At 34.2% G+C, this 26,692-nt stretch overlaps 1 pseudogene; it reads right to left on the bottom strand.

Moving 5' to 3' along the window:
• Window positions 1-1,999: 1,999 nt before the first annotated feature.
• The window catches only part of LOC122754631, a 134,888-nt pseudogene continuing 110,195 nt past the window's right edge, over window positions 2,000-26,692 (bottom strand).

The following is a 26,692-nucleotide window of genomic DNA, read 5'->3' as shown; positions in this document are numbered from 1 at the left end:
TGCTTTCATTTGATCACATTTAATCTAATGAAGAAAATATTTCTAGTAAATGATTCCAAACCTTCCCAATGGGCCCTGGTCACTTTGTCCTTAAATTGTACTGTGAGTTCACAAAACTTTTAATTAAGTAGATTTGTTACAGAGGGAAGGGGGAATGGAGAACTGAAATTTAAGGGTATAATTATAATTTCATCTGCAGTATATACATCATAGAAATCATGTGATATATATATATGTGTGTGTATGTGACCATAATATATAGAATTTATAGCATGTGATATATATATATATATATATATATATATATATATATATATATATATATATATATATATATATATATATATTACACACACACACACACACAATAGTATGGTTATAATATGTATGTGAAGCCCCAATATTATCTACTTCATTTGCCACCAAGAAAAGAAAAAAAAAGCCAATTAGTACATGAGCACATCTTCAGGGGAAAAGAAAAATCAAAAGCCTTATTTGGACTTCTTCAAAAGATATTGTTCAACAGGTTTTTTAATTAATCATGGCAAACTTCTTATTAATGATTTCATATTTCACCACAGGAAAAAAGGCATCTTAAATTACCATCCAGTGAAATAATTAGAAGTGAAAGTCAGAGATGAAGTTCTGGGCAAGTTCTCTCCCACCTCTCCCCTTTTCTTTTTAAAGCAACTTCTGAAAGTTACTCACAAACTATTAATTGACTTAGCATGCAGTCTATTTCCTGCAGTTACTCTAACCTGCATTTACTTTCTGTCATTTTTTTTTTCTTTTAGAAGGAGTATCTATTTTGCATTTTCCTCCTGTGTTATATAGGTCAAGTAATATATTCATTAAAGTGCTTTTATGAAATATAATTTATTTCATATTTCAAATGAGAAGGGTAGGTTATATCATTACAGGGACAGGGCAGAAAGGAAATTTCAGGCCCAGAAGAAAAAAATAATATCATTCCTAGTTTTAAATAAAAAAGAAAAAAACATGATTTCTTTGACTGAAAGTGACATGACTTAAGTGGATGACAATTCAATTGATGGGGGAAGAAGGGATTGTAAAGTGTGTAGGTATTATGTCATTTTGTCTTTGAATCTCCTGGTTCTGTGCACAGAGTAGAAGCATTGGTTCATATTTGGGGGTTTCTTTGCATATATACATGTTGTTTTCCTTGAGAGAATGGAATTTAATGGTAGAGAATATTTCATTTTTGTTCTTGTATCACTAGGTATTTAATAAATGTGTTGATTGTTCATTATTTAAATAAATCTTGGTTAATTATTTGGAAAGGGATGCACCATCAACATGAGAACCTGCTGCCTCTCAACTCTATCATCTCTAGTGGCTCATAAAAACTCTTGGATCAAATATAAAGTTCTCTCTTTGGCATTTAAATCTTAAATCCATAGGTGGAGAATTTGTTTTGCTTTTGACTTTTGTATCCCTGATTCCAAACATAATGTGGAACATATAAAAGGAACTTAACAAATGCTCGTGGATTAATGGATAGATTGCTGAACTTTTTATACCTCATATAGAGACAAGAAAAATGGTGGTCTACCTCACAATGTCTAAAGATCATAATTATTTATGGTGAAGAATTGAAATAACATAAATGGCAAAGGCAGGTGCATATTTTGGATCTGAATGGGATACTACAGCATAACAAATAACTGGGAAGAAAAATCATAGTAAGGGATGATGTTAAAGAAGTCTTTAAAAAAAAGATGCTGGATTCAGGAGGATCTGAGCTCAATTCTGACCTCAGACACTTGACACTAGCTGTGTGACCCTGGGCAAGTCACTTAACCCTCATTGTGCCACAAAAAAAAAAAAAAAAGGTGGCTTGATCACAGGGCAAGAGAGATAAACAATGAACAGCCCATGTGTTACACTAGTGTCTTCATGAGGTTAAGAGAATATGAGGAGGCACTATAATTTTGGGTGGAACCCCTGTGTCAATTTTATGAAAGGATTTGGCCAAAAATCAAACATGATGAGGAGGTAGAGATGGATTGTTAGCTGCATCACTGAAGGGATCATCCATGCCATTAAGATCACAGTTTTTGAGTAAGCACAGGACGTAGCTCTGAAAATGAATGTGCAAAAAGTATAATAATGGAGTATTACTCAATTGATTTTATTTAGCATTTAATTAATGCATTCTACTGTGTACATATTTTATTTTCTTATTGAGAAATCTACAGGACTTGTAGTAACTTTTAAAAATCTGACAACAATTTTAAGGTATAAAGAGAAACTTCATGAGGAGAGAATTAAATTGACACTTATTATCAGTTGCAAAGGCCAAAAATTTAAATGGGAAAACCTTTATAAAAGTTTGAGAAGGAGCAGGCATTTTTTTATCTCTTTGAAATTAAAAGCAAGAAATTATCCAATGAAATGAGTTGCTTCACCCAAAAGAATTAAAAGTCAAGAGAAGAAGAATTTATTAAACAGTAACTATGTACCAGGCACTGTGCTAGAAAAAGAGAATACAAACATAAGCAGAAAGATATTCCCCACCCTCAAGTAGTTTATATTCTAAGGGTGGATGCATAAAAAGGACCTAATAAGCAGTTTTCATGTTGGGAGGGGAAGGTACCAGGATGAACAAAGGATAGAGGAGAAAGTTCGGAGGTAAGAAGTAGAGCCCAGAATGAAGTTATGGCTGTTTAGGTCATTTTAAGATGGAGGTTTTGAGAGGAACCAACTAATCAAAGTGAAGAGTCTCATGGAAGGAGGTAACTTTCAGCATAAAGTGGGGGCAGAGGTCAGGTGAATTTCCTCATACAATAAGGGATATTTGCAATGGTTAAGTAAATTTTGCCATTTTTTAGTATTTCATCTCTTCATTTAAAAGACATTTAGGTAGTACAGTGGATGGAATCATAAAGATATGAGTTTTATTTTCAAGCAATTTATTCAAAGAAAATGAACTTGAATGTTCTAAGAAGTTTCTTTTTCAAGCATCTTAAATAAAATTGGTGATCCTTACATTAAAATAGATTCTTATAATTGTTCCCAACATGCTATACATATATACTAATGTGTATCTGCTATATTTATGGAATGAAATTACCCTGTCTTAAAATATCAGGCTAGCTTCCCTATCAGACTTATAGCTAAATTATGGGAGAGGGGGACAATTCTATGGTTTAAGAATTGTTTCTTCTGAGTCTATGGTCACTACATATTATAGGCCAAATTGAACTTATTGATCTTATTTGAGAAAAGAAGTAAGAAAATTACTCTCAGGCAGATTAGAAAACAAAACAAAATGACAGGACATACTATCAGGAAAGAACTTTTAAAGAACAAAGACCTCAAAAAGAATGTTTATGTCACTCCAATGTATTCGACTCAAGCAAAAATTGCCATTTTCAGGGCATATCTCAAGGACACATTCTGTTTCGTCCTCCATATATGCCATGTGCAGATCAAACCTGCTTGTTTTGATAATAAATCCGAACACAGTCTGTCTCCAGATTACCTTTGCCTGCTTATTACATATTATTCTTTATCAAACAGTATAAAGTCTAGTCAAACTAGACTTATTGCTGTTCTTATATTTCATTTGACTTTACTATACTCCTCAACACATCTGTGGGCCTTCTAGACAAATAGTCCCCCAATCCAGGAATGCACTTACTCTTTACATCTGATTCTGAGAATACCTAATTTGTTTGTTTTCAAGGTTCACCTCAAGTATTATCTCCTTCATTCAGCTTTTCCTTATCCACCAGCTACTAGAATGTACCTACCCCTAAAAAGTATACCCTACAATATATAATAAACAATACATAATATAAACACACATATGCATACACAAACATATATGGCATTTATATATATGCATAAAGTACATACACATATAATGATATTTACATATATACATATATAGGTTTGTGCTACACTAATGTGTACCTGAATATTACACATGTGTGGTACTATACATATATATGCACGTATATGTATGTATATATAAAATATGTAGTCTAGCTTCAGTATCATTTGTATGTCTATAGACATATACATGGGTATTGCACTAGAGGAAGTTGGTTGCATATTTAATAGAGTGCTGGGTCTAGAATTAGGAAGACGAGTTCAAATGCCTCAGATATACACTAGCTGTATGACACCAGGTTAGTAACTTAAACTCTATACCCAAGTTACCTTAAGTATAAAAAGAGAATAATAATAGACCTACCTCCCAGGGTTCTTTTCAGTATCAACTAAATTATTTGGGAAAGTACTTATTCCCTGGTATAATGTAGGTACCATAGAAATTCTTATTTACTTCACCAAGTAGGTCTTAAGCCCCTGGAGGTAAATGAATTGCTCAGGGTCACATAGCTAGTAAGTGTCTGAGGTGAGATTTGAACTCAGGTCCTCACAACTTCAGGGTGCCATGTATAGTGTCTAAAACATAATGGATGCTTGAAAAATGTTTGATTCATTGATGAATTTGCTAAATTAGGTTGATCTTTATATCTAATAAATATCATTAGCCAAATATACTATGTCATTATTTTAATATATTTCATTTATTTTTAAAATATTTCCCAATCTCCAATCAAAACAATAAATATATAGTATTTTTTAAATTAACTTTCAAACTATTTTTCCTCCCTCTCATCCCCACCTCTTGAGAATATTGACTATGATATTGATTATATATGTGAAGTCATGTAAAATACTTCCATATTATATTATCTATGTGATTATTTTTAAAGTATCTCATTAATGTTTAATGAAGCCTTAAAGCAGATCCAACTTTATAAAATAAAATATGTTTTAGAACATATGCTTGTTTTCTTTGAAAAATACAAAAAAGAAACAAAAGCATTAGACATGAACTGTAACTTGATCTAGTTTAGTAAGCATTAAAATGGGAAAAGTGCTAAATAATGTTAGAGGCACAATTTTGGAATTTATAGCTACTTTCCAATTATATAAAATGGCTTGGGAGATCTGAGAATTTGTCATTTTCTCAAGATCACATAGAATGTGTCACACATGAACACAGTTTTTCCTCTTACATTGTTTCTCTGTCTACTATACTATGTTGCCATGTGCCCCATGTATTTAAAATTTAGAGCTGTAAGGGAACTTAAATAGCCACGTATTTTAACCTTCTCATTTTTTGGATGAGGAAAGTGAGACTTCAAGAGTTTAATTGGCTTGTCCCAAATCCCACAGGGAGTAAATGACAGAAGTTAATTTTGAATCTAATACCACTTATTCCAAACTCTATGGTCATTCTACTGCAGCACACTACCACATTATAAAGTGCTTATAGTATGAAAAGCATCTGTTTCCATGTCATTCATTTCTGTTCCTTTTATGTTTAATGGTATACTCTTCCATAAAGGAAAGAAATACAACTCTTATTCTATGATAATCTAGCTACAGAAATTTCCATTCAGCTTTAGTTTGTACACCAAAAACCAAGTGCAAGGTAGGTATTGGTCATCTAACTCACTACTTAACAGAGGAACTTATAAATAGAAATATGAAAGCTGATACATAGGTCAAAAATATATGGAAAGAAAGGAAAAATGCTGATTGTGTCAGGTGTCACTACCATAAAAGTTATCAAAAGAGAGAGACATTTATGACTCATGAAACACCAATTGCCTAAGGCAAATCTGGGGAAGAGACTTGTTCCTATGGAATATAAATGAGCATTTACTCTGAAAAAACCTGTTTGAGATATTAACTGAAAGCTCCATAATTCTTGGTTCTACACTTCACTACATTTTCTGAATAACCCAACAAAATATTTTCTAGAATGGAATTCCAAATTACCGGATAATCAATATGCACAATATGCACCTGAACAAATAAGAGAAATGGGAATATAGTATACCCCAAAAGCTAAAGCACAGGATTTTTTTTTTCGGGGCAATGAGGGTTAAGTGACTTGCCCAGGGTCACACTGCTAGTAAGTGTCAAGTGTCTGAGGTCAGATTTGAACTCAGGTCCTCCTGAATCCAGAGCCGTGCTTTATCCACTGCATCACTTACCTGCCCTCACAAAACAGGATTTTAAAAATGATTCAGTATCATGGAAAATATTTTTATTCTCTCTGTTCCTTTTAATGCTTAACGGTAACCTGTCCTTAAGAACAGACTGCAACAACTTGAGTTGTAACTTCTGAAACGACTTCTGACTTTATGTAGATTTCATTATGCATGCTCCAATATTTTTGAAATTTTGTGTGAATGTCTGTGTGTGTGTGTGTGTGTGTGTGTGTGTGTGTGTATGTGTGTGTCACTGTCAGCCTATGATGGTATATACGTGCAATGTACATGTGCATCTGTCTGTAGAGGGAGAGAAAAGCAATTAATTTGACCTTCAGTTTTGCATTTTTTTAACAGCTTAAAGGGATAATTCATGAAAAAATATGTATATTACACTTGTATTTTTCTAATTATAATTTAAGTTTTTATAATATGTTTTAAAGGTTTAACATATGACTTTTAACTCATTAAATGCTTACTGTCAGCTACCATGTGTACATTAAATAATAAAATCTTTCTGAATAATGGAGTTCTATAAATGGATTAAATTGTCACTTCTTTGTAATATATTTATTTTATTGAGTATATCAGAACAAAATCAAAGTCTGATTTGGGTAATTTTGTACATAGAAGCATAAGGCATACTCAAATATGTGGAAATCTTTAATTTCATCAGAGGTGACCTATCCAAACAATGTAGATCTTAACCAGTGTATGACTTTGATAAATTCTAGAGAGTTACCTGAGGGAAACAGAGTTTAAACAATCTGTATAGCTACTATAGCTAGAAAGTGTCAGAAATTTTGAATATAGATATTCTTGCTTGTGAGTTAAGCATTCACCATTCTATGCTCTCTATGCAATTTATAGAACACTGAGGTACCATAAACCTTAGCTGGAAGTTGGTCCATACCTTTGCTTAAAATGGTAGATTTTGGTATGTTGTCTCATTATTGTAATTCTCTTGAAGTTATTGATTGTTTCTATGATTTGTTGTTTGAACCACTCAATCTTTAGAAGGAAATTATTTAGTTTCCAATTAATTTTCAGTCCACCTTTCCATGGTACTTTATTTCATGTAATTTTTATTGCATCATGATCTGAGAAGGATGTATTTATTATTCCTGCCTTTCTACATTTGATTATAAAGTTTTTGTGCCCTAATACATGGTCAATTTTTGAAAATGTGCCATGCACTGCTGAGAAAAAGGTATATTCCTTTCTATCCCCATTCAATTTTCTCTAGACATCTATCATGTCTAATTTTTCTAACATTCTATTCACTTCTTTAACTTCTTTTTTATTTTTTTTTTGTGGCTAGATTTATTTGATTATGAGAGGGGGAAGATTCAGATCCCCCACTAGTATAGATTTGTTGTCTATTTCCTCTTGTAACTCATTTAACTTCTCTAAGAATTTGGATGCTATTCTACTTGGTGCATACATTTTTAGTATGGATATTACTTAATTATTTATAGTACCTTTTAGCAAGATATTATTTGCTTTCTTATCTCTATCTTTGCTAAAAGCTAAATTTAGTGGGCTAGACCAAGACTTAACATTATAAGAATTTTCCTCAAAACTAGGTATATGTGACATTAGAATGAATACATAGCCAAATGTTCTTTTATCTGTAATGATAGAGAATCTGAGAAAGATATGTGTGTGTTTGTGTGCATAATGTGTATACATATACATACATGTATATGTATGTATATACACACATATTTGTGTATGTGATACATAATAGATATAATATCTATTACATATATTATGCAAACACATACATGCATAGTTCTTGTTACATTTCCATTCTCAACTTGCATCATTTGTTATTTGTACTGAAAATACAACAAAACTCCTGCCTTCAATAGACCAAGTTACATTCTAATGACTAAGATGTATTATGTTTTCTTTCCATAATAATATTTTACCCAGTTTGCATTTCCTAATAGGAATATAACTTTTGCTCATTTTTTCCATATAAACATTTGTAATCAAGGTATTTGGATAAAAAAATGAATATACTTTAAAAAATAATTATAAGGGTTAGGGTTCTGTGCACTTGATATTTCTCTTCCTCCTCATCCACCACTTCTTGAGAAGGAAAGCAATATGATATTGCTTATACATGTGAAGTCATGCAAAATATTCCCATTATTATATTAGTTATGTCATTATTTTAAAAATATCTCATTAATGTTTAATAAAGCAATCAGGCAGATCCAACTTTATAAAAAATTTTTAAAAATCAAACTTGGAAGTAAAGAAATCCCATTTACAAATATAGATCTCAACCTTTCTGCCACCTTTTTAGAGAGCCCTCTAGGGAACTGAGAGATTAAGTGACACTGAAGGTCAATATGTGTCATGCGAAGGACTTACAACTTGTTCTTCTTCACTTTTAGACCAACTCTCGAGCTACTATGCCCACTCCAAATCTGAAAATATAAATAGGATTATAATGGCAAATCCACTGAGGAGAGATACTTCAGAGGTTATCAAATTGGAAGTATACCTGACTAAGATTTCTCATTACAATATATTCCCAAGTGTTTGTCAATATTTCCTTTGCAGATTGCCTCTAGTGAAGCACACACTATCAAATATGGGCAGCCCATTTCACTTATTTATCTCTAACTGTTGTGGCAGTTTTTCTTTATATCAAGTTAGCATCTTCAGCTCCCTGCAACTTTATTCATAGTTGTGTTCCCTTAAGAAAATCCTTTGCCTCGTATGACAATCCTTCAAAATATTTAGAGGATGTTAGCATGACTTTCTTGTCTTCTTCCTTTCCCTCCCCCTACTGACACATTATCATTTCCTGAAATATCTATTTAATGCAGAGTTTCTGGGAATCCTCAAGTCCTGGCTATCCTATTTTAGATGGAAGTGACCAAAATGTCAAGAAATACTGAAATATCCTCCCACTTCCTTGCCTCTAGGATGACTATAGGAGCATACTCTATATGCAAATAGAGGGCAATATTGATGAATGCATGAGAAGGGAACAAAAAGGCTTTTGTCAGTAATCTTGTGCAGAAGACCACATGATTTTGGTCACACAATTTACTGAAAAGTATGGGAAATAATTCCCACTCTATTTACTGTTTGTTAATTTAAAAAAAAAAATGACAGTAGAACAAAATCCTGCCTTGGAAAATCCCTAATAAACAAGGTAGTTTCTATGCCTATATTAAAATTGTGCGAGATAAGTTAAAGGCTTTAAAAGACTTAACAAAGTATAATAAATAAATGTAGCACTTTTGGGGCAGCTGGGTGGTGCAGTGGATAAAGCACCAGCCCTGGATTCAGGAGGACCTGAGTTCAAGTACAGCCTCAGACACTTGAAACATACCAGCTGTGTGACCCTGGGCAAGTCACTTAACCCTCATTGACCTACAAAATCAAAACAAAACAAAGTATAGACTGATTTTTTTTTTGGGGGGGGGGTTTCAGAGAACTTCTAATAAATTCATTTCTCCCTGAATTAATGGAACTTATTTTTATTTATTTATGCTATTGGTTGTATGAACTTGATTTTATTGTTTTTTATTTTGTTTTGTTTTGTAATAAATAAATAAAAATAAAAATATTTAAATGCTTATGTATTTATACATGTGTATATATGTATATATATCTATTGATACAAATATATATATACATATATATCAATATACACACACATACATACATGCATATATATACACATATATATATATATCCTAACTATGATGATGTGATTATGACATTTTGCAAAGCAGTATACTAGTGTTTCCACATTTTATCATGAAAAAACAAAACAAAACAACAACAACCTGGGAGGTAAAAGCTATTATTATTCCCATTTTACAAATGAAGAAACTAAAGCAGAAATTAAGTAATTTTTCCAGTGTTGTATTGCTAATAATTGTCTGATTCTAGACTTGAACTTAAGTCTTTTTGACTACAGGTCTGGTGCCAATACATGTGTGTATGTGTGCATATGTGCCTATATATACTCATATACATACAAATGTACACATATCTTTATGTGTGTATGTACACATTTAAGACACATATGGGAGATTTTTGGTTGTTTTTCACTTGTGTCCAACTCTTCATGACCCCATATTGGGTTTTCTTGGCAAAGATACTGGAGTGGTTTGCCATTTCCTTCCCCAGATCTTTTTATAGAGGAAGAAACTGAAGCAAACAAGGTTAAGTTACTTGACCAGCAGCACATAGCTAGTAAGTGTCTAAGGCCAGAGTTGAACTCAGGAAGAGGAGTCATCCTGACTTTAAGCCTGGTACTCTACCCACTGCACTACCTAGCTGCCTCAGTACATATATACATGCATACGCACATAAAAATCATAAGCATGCACGCATATATATGTAGGCATATATGCATATACACATACATATACCTATGTGATTTTCTACTTGCATAGGAACAAAAATAATTAAAGTAAGATTACTGCTTCCTTGCATAGTCTACATGTACTTTCCTGGTTTCTCTTGCTGGAATAAATAACTTAAGAAAGCTTGCTTAAAATCAAGCTACAATCCCTTCACTGAAGTTGATTCCAAAGGCTAGTCACTTTAAAAATGTCTTATCACTATGCTCACTACCATAATTAATTTGTTTTGTTTCCTTTTAAAAAAGTACCACTACCCATGGTACCACTGAGTACTCTAATGATAACACTGTGAAATACAACTCACACTGTTTTATTAACTTCAATAAGTTGTTTTTAAGCCTGCCGTTACTTGTAGCAACTATATTAGACAACTTTTTTTTAATTAAAAAATATGAATGTTCTTTTTCTATGGGCATCACCAAGCACCAAGTGAAGTATTATGGCCTATTTAGTTCTTATAGGAAAGTGGTATCTTCATTTGGGTCAATGGGCTGGCCAGCTCTTGTCAAATGAAGTATATAGAAAATGACAATAATTATCAGTGCTTTTGCCTTCCTTTGTGACAGTGAGTAAAAGAATTTTATATTTAATTAATAAAGAAAATAAACATTAGGAACTGTCTTGAACTTATACATTATAAAATATATGGACCATTTAAATCTGTGAAGACTATTAATTATACAGAGCAAAAAGGCCGTGTGAATAGAATATGATTTTTGTTTGTTTACCCTGAGGAAGGAAATAGATTTCACTTAGGTTTGACTGCTTTGTTGAATCTGACTGTTTAAAAGCATCAGTCTGTTTTGTGTTTAGACATCTGTTATAGGATCATGGGTTTATAATTAAGAGGGACAGGATGCTTCTGTCCTTGGGCTGAACAAGGAACATACTGGGAAATCACTATTTGACCTCTGAACTCAGACACACTTCCTCTTCCCCCTTCTGCTGACGGACTCGACATAAATTAAAAAAGGTTCAGCTTCTGACATATTGCCATAGGTTATCCTACAATACAGCTTCCAACAAAACTTGGCTGTCATGAACCCCAGGTAACAGAATTGTTTACCTTTTAAGAAACTTGGAAAAGCACCAAAATCAGCCTGTAGTGTGTGCCCAGGAAGACTTCAAGGTGTTCGTGCAGTGAGACCTAAAGTTCTTATGAGGCTAATCAAAGACCAAAAAACATGTCGGCAGGGCATATGGTGGGAAGCTCCATGTGTGCTAAATGTGTCTGTGACAGGATCAAGTGTGCTTTCCTGATTGAGGAGCAGAAAATTGTTGTGAAGCTGTTGAAGGCACAGGCACAGAGTCGAAAAAGTAAATAAAAAGGTTGTGTTTTTTTGAATAATAAAGAAAATTAAAGTGAGAAAAAAAATAATTAAGAGGGACATCTGTGATGTCCAAAGCATTCCTGAACAAGAGTACTAGGCGAGGCAATGATTCAGCTTTTAAGTGAGGTGAGGTAGGAGCCCTTTTACCTTCTGAGGCAGGACAGTCCATTTTTAAAAAAAAATGCTATAATTGTATATGATTGTTATAAAATCTGAGCCTTATAAATTTGTCTCTCTCTAACTTCCCCTTCATTTTAGAATGAGGAATCAGAAACCTATTGAAATAAAATGATTTGCTCAAGGTCAGTTCAATTTAATTACACATTTTAAAAATCTCTTCCTGTTTCAGGCAGAAACAAAAAAATCTCAAGCATCTTATATTTGATTGGGAGTAGGAGCAAAGGGAATACAAAATCTATGAAGATAAAGAATGTACTTTCAGGAAGGAGAGACCACCACAACTGGAGGCATGAACTTTGAAATGGCACAAGGAATGAAATTTGAAGGAAGAAACAAATTTAGGGAAGCAAAGGTGATGAGGAGGGAACAAACTCTGAAAAGGAAGAAAGATAGGAAATAAGATATTTGGGGAAGTTTGAGGGAAAGCCAATAGGACAATTGGCCTAGAATGTAGATTGGATGACAGAATAATTTGAAATAAACCTAGTAGAAGTCACACTGCAGAAGATTATATATCTACTTAAGAGCTTTAAAAACAAAAGTTTCGATGGAGATCATGGAAAGGTTTTTGGACCAGGCAGTGTGTGTATTTTATATATATATATATATATATATATGTGTGTGTGTGTGTGTGTGTTAGTATCTATATATCTATATAAAATATATATGTTATATATATATATATGTATATATATTAGTATCTATGAAGTAGATTTGCAGCTTCATATGAAGGCTTCATTGGATAATTAGAAAATATAGGAAGAGGCAAATTTTAGGGAGGCAATTGCAATAGCCCAGGAAGTGGTAATGGAGGCTTAAAATAGGTGTGTGATCGGGGTTTGGGTTGGGTAGGGAGACTAGTTGAAAAGGAAACCCTTAGGGGGCAATTGCAATAGTCCAGAAAGAGGTAATGAAGGCTTGAAATAGGTTTGTGGAAAGGAGACAGTTAGAAGAAGTTAAGTAGAAGTTAAAACTCCTCATGGTTTGGCACTGGTTGAATATGTGAAATGGGGGAAATGGAAGAATATAGGAAGATTCCCTGGATATGAACCCGGGTTACTTGAAATTTGGGAACAAAGAGAAGTCTGTATGTGTGCAGGGTAGAGTTAGAGAAAGAACATAAAGTGTTCCACAGATTTCAGTGCCAAATCCAGAGCATGCTGTCTTACCACATGCTACCTGTTCATTCTTCAAAGGAACAATGTTTTTATCATTATGATCATTTTCTTCTAACTTTAATAGACATTAGATTGTTTTGGTGAGAAGAATTAATTAGTGATTATAGATCAGTGAATCAAATTCAAACAACAACTTAGGTCACTAAGCTATATATAAGTTACCTGCAGACCATATACTGATTTAGAAAAACACACTAAAATATATTTCTTTTTTCTTAGTTTATTTTATTAAATAATTCTCAACAACATTTTACTCCGATTTTGGCTGCACTTTGTAGTTTTGTGAGCTCCATGCAGCACAGGATATGTGTTTGACAACTGTGATCTACATGACAAACTTCTGGTGAAGCATTAACAAAGCCTAAAATGTTTCAGCTAACTTAACATTTAAAGGCTTGCCAGGTTGTGTACTCATTTAGAGCTTATCTCAGTATAAGATTTGAATCTAATTACTTTCATAGTGCTATCAAATTTTCCAAGAAGTTTTTGTCAAATAGTGAGTCCTAATCCCAGGACCGTGTTTTTATCAAATACTTGGGTATTTAATTGAGTTGTTTCTGAATGTTCTATAGCTAATCTGTTCCATTCATCAGTGTATCTGTTTTGAACCTGTACTAAATTGTTTTACTAATTAATTCTTGGTAGTATAGTTTGAAATCTGCCATTTCAACCTGCTTTCATTCCAATTTATTTTCATTATTTGTTTTTAGAGAATTCACTTTTTTTCAGTCAATATGTATTTTGTTACTATTTCTCAAGTTCTATAATGCAATCCTTTGCTATAAAACTGAATAAGTAAATGAATTTAGGTAGTACTGTCATTTGTATTTTGTTGGCCCATCCTACCATGAACAATTTAAACTTTTCCAAATTATTTAGATCTGTTGCTCTTTCTGTAAACTGCTGTTTGTAGTAATATGTATACTTCTGTGGAGGTTGGAAAGTAGACACCCAAGTAACTCTATACATTTTGTATTAATTTTAAATGAAATTATCTATTTCTTCTTGCTGTGTTTTATTGATTTTATAAAGAAATTCTTATGATTTCTGTGGATTTATTTTAAATATCACAAGTTTGCTTAAGTTAATAAATGTTTCAATTAAATTTTAATTTGCATTTTAGGGTTCTTAAGTACACTATTATGGCAGCTTCAAAAATGATGGATTTGTTTTTTTTTTTACATATGATAATTCCCTCAATTTCTTTTTTATCATGTTATTTCTCCAGTCAGCATTTCTAGTACAGGATGAGCCAAAAGTCTTCTTTTAAAAACTTTTTGAAAATTATTTTCTTTACTTTTTTCATTTATGTAATTTGTTTTTCATGCATAATTTAAATCCATTTCCTATATATACTGTATATGATGCTATGGAATTATAAACTAAAAACAAAGAATAAAGGAATTATTAAATATTTGTGACCTTTGGCCCACCTAGTATTATGCCAATAGATTTAAAAATTCAAATCATAAATCAGATAAACTGAAAAAATACCAATGAAATATCCGAGTAGGAGAAAAGTTCATGACCATATAAGTAATAGAAGGCATCACAGAAGATAAAATAGATTGGGTTGATTATGTAAAATTCAAAAATAAATAAATTTTTGTGCAAACAAATCTAATAAGGCTAAAAGTAGATGGGCATAGTTGAATCAGGAAAATTTTTGGAAAAAATTTTCTCAGATAAAGGTTCGCTTCTAATATATAAGGAACAGATTCAAATTTTGAAGGAAAATAGTGCTATTCCTATTGTTAAATAGTCTAAGGATATAAATAGATAGTTCTCAAGCAAAGAAATACAAGCTATTTTGCCATATGATTATTGGAGAGATATGTCTGAGTTTGGCATTTCCAAAAGATACCTGTATAAAGTAATGTGATAAAGCTTTAGCATAAATTAATAAAGGTGTTTATACACAGCTGAAGTTAAATATAATGACAATTAGACTGGGATTCGACAGTTTCTGTCTTCAAAGAGCTTGCATTTTGTTGGAGAAGATAATGTGTACATAGATAAAGATATATTACAAGTAGGAGAGAGAGACAGAGAGAGAGAGAGAGAGAGAGAGAGAGAGAGAGACAGAGAGAGACAGAGAGAGAGACAGAGAGAGATAGAGATACAGAGAGAGAGAGAGCATAGGATATTTTTTTTGGTAGTGAAGGGGGATAACCAGGCAAATGTTCATGTAGTTTATGAGGTTATAGTTGAATTTTGAAAGAAATAAGTTATTCTAAAACTGTATGTGCAGGAGAGAATTCAAGGGTTGAGTTAAAATCAGTGGAAAGTTATGGAGAAGATATATTATTATATTCATAGAACAGAAAACAGGCCACTTTTGGTCAAGAAAAGCATGCATGGCAGGGAGGAATATATAAACATATTTGAAAGGTAGAAAAAGTTCAGATGTTAAACAGTTGTAAATGACATGCAGGATGCTTTATATTACACCATTGAGTAAACAGGTAAAAAGTACAGATTTTTGAGGAGTGGGTAATGTTTTATGATACACACTTCAGGAAAATCACCTTGGCAACTGCTGAGAAGATAGATTGGCATAGAGACAGATGCAAGGCAGGGATTTATAATTGGTGGTTATTGAACAGTCTGGGCAAAAAGGAATGACAGTCTAAGATAATTTGCTTGCTGTGTGATTTGAGAAAAGGGGTCATATGTGATAAATGCTGAAAGAAAAGATTTAGCAACTACCTTGATAGAATGGATGAGAGAGGATTGAAGTGTTTTGTTTTTTGTTTTTTGGTTATTTTTGGTGGGGCAATGAGGGTTAAGTGACTTTCCCAGGGTCACACAGCTAGTGTCAAGTGTCCGATACTGGATTTGAACTCAGGTCCTCCTGAATTCAGGGCCAGTGCTTTATCCACTGTGCCACCTAGCTGCCCTGGAGGATTGAAGTTTCGAAACTGGGCAACTGGGAGAATGATGATAGGTTCATCATTAATAGGGAATAATGAGTACTACTTTGGATAAGTTGTTCTTTTTTGATAACTACATAGCCTAAGGTTTGACATGTCTTAATGACTAGCTGTGTGACAATGGGTAGGTTACTTACCTCTTTAATCTGAGTTTCCTCATCTATAAAATAAGGGGGTAGAACTTGATGACCATAGAAGAGTTATTTCCTTTCTTCGTATTCCTAAATTTCAGTAAAATGAATGAATGAATGAATTAAAGAATTAATTAATTAATTGATTAATGAAATAAAACAATTCATGGCATGTAGTAAGAAGTCAATAAATAAAATATTTTCTGACTGAATAACATCCCATTCTAAATCTATAATACTATAGTTTAGTAAAACAAAATGCCATCCACCAGCCTCTCCTCCAAAAGCTGTCTCATATTAAAAACATTCATGATTCCTTGAGAAATGTCCCGATAGATTATATTATTTGATAACTATCCAGTTATTAATATCAGATGAGGCATAAAACATAGAGTATGTTCATCAATGAAGTTGATACAATCATAGGGATTTCTAGCACAGAACATGAATTCCTTGCAGAGTTTGAGATACTTTTGATAAACTTGTTTATAGATGATGTTGTATTGATTACATAAAGCCCATATAAAACATTTGAGAACTACATAAATAATATCAATGAGCACTAGTAATATTTTCTAGGAAAATATTATTACATCAATTTTATTGTATTTTGTTACTTTTCCCTGAAACTTTATTTTACTCACTTTCTCAGTTTAATATTTATGCTTCATCTGCTGTAAAAGGAGGAACAGAAGTTTGGAAAAATGCAAAATGTCAAAGCAACACTAGAATATACTGCTGATGACTTAACCTTTCAAAAAAAGATTTAGGAATTTGGGAGATTTCTCTAGGTGATGATATCGACACCTTAATTCTTACCTAGAAAAAAATTATTCACTAAGTATAGCAATTTATACATTCCACCTATGAAAGGAAATTATCAGTCTAGGACCATAGATAATTTACCAATTTGGTAGTTCAGCCAAAAAAAAAAAGAACAAAATAAAATATATAATAAAATCCCCAAGTCTCCTGGAGCAAAATAATTTTCAATATGGTAAAAAAGATGATGGGTAGATATTTTTCCTTCTTCATTACACATAGCTAATTCTATGTTATTAATAAAATAATTCAAGTAAAACTTTATATTTCACTTCTCAAATAGTGAATGCTATGGTACAGAAATCAGTTAAAATATTCATAGGTGTTTTAGTTGGTAATTCCATTAAAAATATAAAGAACAGTAGGAGACTTTCTCCCACATGAGATAAAGAATTATTAAATGTGAGAAATGTTTTCTTTCAAGTTCCTTGAAGGCAGCCTACTTCCTACTCTCATGTTCTTGAAGTAAAAGCAATAATTGGAAAACTTTGTAATGATTGTAATCACTGTAAAACAGTGGTCTTTTAAATAATTACTTTCCTTTCTTCTTTTTCAAAAATATGTTAAATGTTTTATGAAAAGAACACAATTGGTAATAATTAGCATATCACAAAAATTATACATGCTTTGGCATTAACATAATACAATCTAATACAATCTAGCATTAAAAAAAACATAAAAAAGCTGAATTGGTAGCTGAGAGCAGCACAGTGATCCAAGCAAAATGAAAATTGGCCTTAGTTCAATCACTAATGGACTGTTATAAACATAGCTGGTACCACTCTAAGACCTGGCACTAACTCCCATTGGCTTTGTCAATTTCACAGATAGGAAAGTATAAAATAGATTAGAGAAAATGAACTGTATTCTCAATTTTGTAAGTTGTCTCTTCAGGTCATATTTAAGAATTAGAGTAATGGATTTTGCTTTCTTTGTTCTTTGAAGAAACAAATGGGTTTAACCTCTAGACCTAATGGTCTCAAGTTCACGGCACAATGTCTTCCCCATTTATGTCTTCTTGAAAAGTTGGGTATGCATTGAGAAGGATTTTTTAAATTTCATGTTACCTTTTGCTTTTCCCCATGATGCCTGTCTGTCCATAACCTCTGACATACATGTCCTTTTGTGATTATGAGCTTTGTTACTTTAACTATTACTTGGTCTCAGGAGCAGAAAGGTGAGAGAATGTATTGATGAATGAAAAGTAATTCATTAAGCCTTTATAAGCACTATGCTAAATTCTAGGTACGATGGGTAGAAAAGAAAGACTACTTGTTTTCAAGGAGCTCACATTTTTATAAGGAGAAACAATTCATATAGCACTGTTCACATGAGGGGCAGAGACACAGTTGTCTTTAGAGTTCATCTTCAAGACAGATGATAATCAACTTTCTTTTGATTTATTTCCTTTGATAAAACCACATCTGTTTCTGATATTGAATGAATTGACAGTGGCAAAAACTTCAGTGGCCAGTACTTATTTTCTGAGTCATTGGTCGTTGTGGACATTGCAAGGCAGGTGCTGAAGTGCTTTGTTTCTTTGACAACTACAATAAACTCAGTGTCTGCCTATGGTTTCCCTGATTCTGGAGCACCATGTTCAGGTGTCAGTCCTTTCTGTGATCATTAAGGAACAGAAATTCTATTGCATTTTAGTCCTTCTCTTCACTGAAATGAATAATCCAGAGGCCAAGCCCTGGTAGCACAAATATCCTGCAATAAATATACAAGATCAAAACTGACTCCAATACCAAAAATGTATCCATTCTAACACACCAGTTCTGCTATCTGAAAACTCATCAATAATCTGAAGGTAGCTATTGTTTCTCCTGCTTTGTGTCATCAGACATTTTTAACAATCACTATATCTCTATGATTATTAATACACTTTACAAAAATATAAATGAAGATCACTGAGTGTAATACCTGTATTCAGTAAAGCTTCAAGTGGCTACTGAGGAATGAAAGCCCCTCTCCTTATACTGTCCTAGGTGGCACAACATTTTTTTAGTTCTGATGTTTTACTGTTGTATCTCCTTTCTCACTGCGATACTGTCACCTTTCTGATGCCGAGACCAAGTAATAATTAAAGTACCCAAGATCCCAATCACACAAGGACATATATATCAGAGACTGTATAAGCCTATCTATTCCAATTACTTTCTATCTTTTAATGTGTTGCCTTTAAGCTGCTGTGGTAGAAGCAACTTGGGATAAAGGACCTTGCCTGGAGACAGAAAGACTTGGGTTCAGTTCCTATTTCTGAAACACATACACTATGTGGTCTGAATAAATGATCTCAACTCCCCAAGGTAAACAGATGGTGATCTTATTACTATCACAGTTTAGTTTTAGAGATTTTACTTTCATACAATCACTCACTGAGTGGTCTCTAATATTCCATCACATTTTTAAAGTCTCATTTGTATCTACCAGTAGTAATTAAAATAATTATGAATATGTTAAAGTTTCTACATGTATTCTAATATTATCCAATATGACCTGACATGATATGATATATGAGGTGATATTGTCATGGGAAATTCCGAGGGAGAAACCCAAACAGCACTCAGGAATAAGGAAGAGCAGTTCATTGACGCGATGGCCCAAAGCAGAGCCACCTCTGATACTCTGGGCAGCCAATAAATGTCCAAGCTGCAGTTTTGATATCTCTTAAGTCTGAAAATGGCATGCAGGTTTTCACAGGTACATTGTGATGAGCTACTTGGCAGACAGGAAGGCATATTTCAGTAAACAGAGGCATATGTCAGGAAGTTGGTACTAAACCACAGACTTCAGGGGAGCAAACAGTATGTTCTACTTCCATTTTGGGGGGCTCAGCTCGAGCCTCGGTTTCATCTCCTGTATTTTCCCATGTCAATATGATATGATATATGTTATGACATGACAATATAGTATATTATAGTAATAATATATTGTATGATGGATTATATTAATAATGCATTGTGTAATAATATATACTATATAAGATGATGCTTATATATACATACATGCATTCATACACACACATACACACACACACACACACATATATATATATGTTTCTCTGTATATTTATATATTCTTAGGAAACTAGCAATTTATGGAAAAAGTAAACCTCAGCTTAATCCAATTCAAATGATCCCATATTCTTACCAAATAGAAGCTAGATTTTTAGTTACATGTTACCATTTTCAGGGGGAATAAAACCAAATACTTTAAGGAAATCAAGGAATTACTTTTTTTTTTCCTATGAATTGAAGTTATCCATATGAAAATTAGTTACAGCATAGATAAGGGGTTTCAATCTCAAATAGAAATAATTCCCTGCCTCCAAATTGATTTAGAAACCCCAAAATTCGGGTCAGCTAGGTGGCACAGTGGATAAAGCACTGACCCTCGATTCAGGAGGACCTGAGTTCAAATCTGACCTCAGACACTTGACACATACTAGATGTGTGACTCTGGGCAAGTCACTTAAACCTTTTTGCTGAAAGGGGGAAAAAAGAAAGAAAAGAAGAAAGAAACCTGCAAATTAACATTATCTATGTTGGATAGGTCTTATTTATTTATTTATTTTTAACATTACCCAATGACATTTTAATCTGATTGCATTGCAATGTAACTGCCAGTCATGAGTTTTAGACTTTTTTTTACAGGGTAATGAGGGTTAAATGACTTTCCCAGGGTCACACAGCTAGTATGTTTCAAGTGTTTGAGGCCACATTTGAACTCAGGTCCTCCTGAATCCAGGGCTGGTGCATTATCCACTGTACCACTTAGGTGCCCCGAGTTTTAGACCTTGAATGTATAGAGCACTATCCTCAAAGTACTCCATAGACTGTGTTGGGATTATAGTAGCAAGATACAATCTTATAACAACTTATTGTTTTCATCAATTAATGTTCGCCACTCCTTAGTGCAGGTGATAAATATGCTCATTTGTCAAAATGTCCAATTATGTACCTAATGTTAACCGTGAACATTGAATTCATTATTGATTACAATTATACTCATATTGCACTTGGCTGTCATGCATTATTTGCTTTACATCAGGATGTTACAGAATGTCGTCACTCATTAGGTGATCATAGAGAAATCATTTAATATCTGTAATTTTTCTTTCTTTACATTTAACATAGAGATAATATCAACAAGCTAATGGACCTGCTGTGAGGCAACAAATAAAATATAATATACAAAAGTGCTTCTCAAACCACAAAGAACCATGTATATGTCAATAATCAATCTTGCCATTTCAATAATCATAATCAACATCATTATCTTGCTAGTGGCATTTCAGCCAAGGATGCATCCAAATATCTTACGTGAAGGAAAAAAAAGAACCTTCATAACTAGGTTATCTGTTTAATTTCCTTTAAAAAAAGTGATCATTTGCAACCTCTCTGAAATGTCAGGGATAATTTTAAGCAAGTTTTAAAATATTTGAATACAAGAAACTGGTTGAGGATTTTTGGCAACTTCTGGTAACACAGGCCACAGTTAAAATAAATAAACTGATACTTGCAACAGAAGCTTTGTGAGATATAAACACCATTTTCTAGCTCAATGGACACATTAATTTTTTTAACATTATTTTCTTGATTTATCCCAAGAGATGAGATGTATCTAGGCCTGCTTACACCATAATGCTAAACATATAGCTGCACTTTTCACATCTGTCAGGTCAGATATTTCTACCCTGAGAAACCCAAGTATAAAAGAAATTCAATAGCTTGTGATAATATCAGGCCTTGAAATCTACACCAATCACACATTAATAAAAACAGTGTCAGAATCCAATCAAGAGTTGTTAGAGGCCAATGGAGTTTGCATCTGACTATGGGGCATGTGATGAAAGAATATTATTTCTTCATTTCTAAGGGATCATAACTATGATAGAAAAAAGCCCTAGAAATTTCTTAGATGTATGTCAAAGTTATTTTTCTTTCTTTTTTTTTCCTGAGGCCACTTGCATTATATGTATGTGTACATATGTGCATGTAGATGTGAATATATACATGTGTAAATAATATCTATGGCATTTGATATTTTATGTATGTACATACATATATATGCACACACATATATGTATATACACACACACACACATATATATATATATATATTGTGTAATTTAAGATTCTAAATGTGGATTCTAATCTGTTCCCCCAGTTTTGGGGGAAACTGACTAAAAATCACTGATAAAACGAGTTTAGGTTTTTAAGGGTTTATTGGAAAATAGAAAGAAAAGGATTGAGAACAGAATTCTAACAGCCTGGCATTCCTATCTTTCCTCAAATTTCCTGTGAAGTCCTCTGCTGCCACCACCATCAAGTCAGGAAGCCAAAAAGCCCCCGCGCTCTCTGCGCAGGCTCCCTTTCCTCCTTCCTGTCTCTTCCCAGACCATAGGAGGCTCCTCCAGTTGATTGGCTGGTAGCCTTGATAGACAGCACCCATGAGCAAACGTCATTTCCTGACGCCAAGGAAAAGCCACAATGCCTCTGAGGCATTTTCCTCATGGTGGAGCTTTCCCACAGCAAGTCTCCAGTAGGTGGCGTCATTCCAATCATTACAATATGTAGTATTTTCAAATTTACACAGTACTTTACAAATATTATCTCATTTTATCCTCACAATAATCCCAAGAGGTAAATACTTTTGTTAGCCCCATTTTACAGACAGGAAGCAAAAGCAGACAGAACTGAACTTACTTAACCCAGGTCACATAGCTAATAATATATGATACAGAATTTGAATTCAGGTGTTTCTTTCTCTAATACCTTATCCACTGTACCACTGAGCTGCTTATGCCTGTGTAGAAAAAATATGTGTATACATGAAAGAAGAATTTCAAAATGTGTTGTTTCCAAGCAACTCATTTGAAACAAAGAATTATGATGAACTACACATAGATGCAATGCACATATATGACCTATGTGTAAACATGCAGAGCAGATTATTGTAGCACATGGCTGTATTTGTTTTCATGCATACCTGTATTTGTGACACATTTTGGTTCCTCCTGTGGGGACAGATTTTTTTTTTTTTTGGTGGGGCAATGAGGGTTAAGCGACTTTCCTAGGGTCACACAGCTAGTAAATGTCAAGTGTCTGAGGCTGGATTTGAACTCAGGTCCTTCTGAGTCCAAGGCCAGTGCTCTATCCACTGTGCCACCTAGCTGACCCCCCCCCCCACTGAACAATTTTTAATTGAGGAGTGTTAACTAGGCGGCTTGCTATAATATTGGGGCAAGGAAGGAGACCGACAGCCTCCCTCAAGATAGAGCAGGATTTATTTAACAAGAATGGAATTAAAAAAACACAAACAGGATCAGTAGGCTTAAGGGAAAGGAAATAAAATGGGGAAAGGGAAATAATACAACCTGAATTACACCACCACCCAGGAATCAGCTGAGAACAAACAGCAGCGTCCTGTCGCCTTTCAGCTTCAAGCTAGAATAGCAAAAAACCTCCCTTCTTCCCAGCCGACCCCAGGCTGACCACACACAGCCCCAAGCCAATTGGCTGGCAGCTCTGACTGGCAGTCACATGACTGCCCTCATTGGGCTTCCAGTCATTATAATTTTGCTAGGCCCATGTAGGTGTCAGCAAGTGGTGATGACATGAGGTGCCGATGGTATGGCGATGGCTACAACCAGTGGGTGTAGCACTGTGCTGTTTGCAGAGGCACTGGCCTGAGCCCCAGGCCAGTGCATGTGCCAGGGTTTTTAAAATTCTAGCCAAAATATGGGGCCATAAAAACCTAAAAATAGCAATTAATTCTATACATTCTCCCCTTTATTGATCAAGATACACAGGATGTTTCCTTGATCGAACACTCTAAAGACACACAGATACAGAAATACAAACATACATATGTTGTATATAGGAGAAAGAGCTGGACTCAGAGTCAGGAAGACTTGGGCTCAAGTCTAGCCTCTGATATGAATTGGATATACTTACCTAGGCAAATCACTTCACCTCTCACTGACTTAGATTGCAGTGTAAGAGTCTAGGTTGCAGAAGAGTTGCTGACATACATTAGTAGAGAGTTCCATACACCAATGAAATGGCAGATTTTAAAGCCCTCAAAAAAACCCCAACATATTGACAAAAACTGGGAGAGACAATTCATTAACAATAGTTAGAATACCAAACTGTGAAAGAAGGCTCCCACAATTTCTGGAGGTAAAAAGTTAGCCAATATCTAGAATCCATGAGACTGTAGGATAGTAATAAATTATAGATGTCCAGAGCCAAGGGCCTTAGAGTAAGGAATTGAAAAAAAAAATAATTCAGTGTCATTTATGGATAGAGATGTATCAAACTTCTAGGAAGAAGGAGGTAAAAGCAAATGTGGGATGTTACTTTCCATTGTTGATGGTCAACGGAAGCAAAGGCTCAGTGTTTAGACAGAAATAAGAAAATAAGTAAACAGATCAGATGCTCAGGCAAAAATGAAAGGAAACCACTGGTTTCCTTCATATTTCCAACTGAGCATGGTCACTCCAAAGGCGAAAGCTGTATGTAAGAAATCACTGTAGGGGCAGCTAGGTGGCACAGTATATAGAGCACTGGCCCTGGATTCAGGAGGACCTGAGTTCAAATCCAGCCTCAGAAACTTGACACTTAATAGCTGTGTGACCCCGGGCAAGTCACTTAACCCTCATTGCCCCACCAAAAAGTATGACACCAGAAACAAAATATAACACCAGAAAAATAGTTTGAAAAAAAAAATTCCAAACAATCACTCAAAGGAAAGTTTAGTGGTTCCGTTCAGCCAGTAAATCAACAAGCACTCACAGAAGAAATACCAAATATATAAAGGATAGATTTTATTATGCATTTTAACAGATATACTAGAGTTTGTCCAGCTACCAATAGCATTATAAGCTTTTCTTTTTAATTTTAATTTAATTTTATTTTTATGGGGCAATGAGGGTTCAGTGACACCACCTAGGGTCACACAGCTAGTAAGTGTCAAATGTCTGAGGCTGTATTTAAACTCAGGTCCTCCTGAAGCCAGGGCCGGTGGATTTTCCACTGTGTCACCTGGCTGCACTAGTTCTTCTTTTTAATTAAAACAAAAAAAAAAATAGCCAACATTACTGTATGAGAGTAACAATAGTAAAACCATTTTCTGGAGAGGTAAAGATGGGGTCACACAGAAAAAAATGTAAAAAACCATGGTAGGTGGGAGTAAGATGTAACGTAACTGGGGTTTAAATAATTCTTGTAATCATATACTCCAAAACTCTGACATCCCCAACAATTTTTAAGAATGTATGGGGAGGGGCGGCTAGGTGGCACAGTGGATAGAGCACCGGCCCTGGAGTCAGGAGTACCTGAGTTCAAATCTGGCCTCAGACCCTTAACACTTACTAGCTGTGTGACCCTGGGTAAGTCACTTAATCCCAATTGCCTCACTAAAAGAAAAAAAAAAAGAATGTATGGGGATCTTGAGTAAAAAATTTTGAGAACTGTTTAATTGAAACATATACATCACCCCAATTAATAAAATTTAATAAAATTTATTTCTAGAAGGATATAAATTTGAAGAAGAACTAGGGCAGCCAGGTGGCGCAGTAAAAAAAGCACTGGCCCTGGATTCAGGAGAACCTAGCCAATCTATTTTCATATTTGAAGCTTGAAAAGAAATCACACAAAAATTAGAGATTTTAAAGATATATAGAAAATAGGCAGCTAGGTGGCACAGTGTAATAAATAACAGTCCTAGAGTCAGGAACTCTCATCTTCTTGGTTCAAATCTGGCCTCAGACATTTACTAGCTGTGTGACCCTGGGCAAGTCACTTAACCCGATTTGCCTCAGTTTCCTCATCTATAAATTGAGCCGATGAAGGAAATGCCAAACCACCCAAATATTTTTGTCAAGAAAATTCCAAATGGTGTCACAAAGAGTTGGACATAACCAAAAAGATAGTAAATACCTTATTCTTTTACTTCTTTCTGTAAAATATTTTTAAATGACTAGCTTAATTTGGGGGGCTAATCTGACTGGAGGACTAAACTGGGGACTTTTGACTAACTGGCTATCTGACTTCGTTAATTTAATGTGGGCCGTTTATAAAGTTCCACCACTCCCAAATTGATAAACACAGGATTAAGAAGCCTCTTAACTAAACACAGGATTAAGACGCCTCTTAACTAAATAATCAAAGCAGAGTTTATTTATGAGATACTATTTCAAATTAGGAATATATGGAAATAAAATGTACAACCTGACTGCTTTCCTGCGGTCTCTTTCCACAGCATCTCTTTCCAACCTGCTGTGCTTTGAACTTCTTGAATACAATAAGGGCCTTAGCTGCCTCCGGCCTCAGGGCATGTTATACTTTCCCTGGTTTGTATTAAGGCCTGTAACCTTGTCAGCCCTGTCTCTCCTTTTCTTTTTCTTTTTTTCTTTTTTTTTTTTTTTGGTGAGGCAGTTGGGGTTAAGTGACTTGCCCAGGGTCACACAGCTAGTAAGTGTCAAGTGTCTGAGGCCGGATTTGAACTCAGGTACTCCTGACTCCAGGGCCGGTGCTCTATCCACTGCACCACCTAGCTGCCCCCCTGTCTCTCCTTAACTCTCCTCCATCCTTGTCTGCGCTCCCCTTTAGTCAGCCTATCTCCAATCTTGTCTCTCTATCTAGTCCGTCCTCTCTAGACCGTC

This window comes from Dromiciops gliroides, chromosome 4, assembly GCF_019393635.1.
Source record: "Dromiciops gliroides isolate mDroGli1 chromosome 4, mDroGli1.pri, whole genome shotgun sequence".
NCBI classification, from domain to species: Eukaryota; Metazoa; Chordata; class Mammalia; order Microbiotheria; family Microbiotheriidae; genus Dromiciops; species Dromiciops gliroides.
Note: the sequence above shows the minus strand (reverse complement) of the source record. Positions and strands in the feature narration are given on the sequence as shown.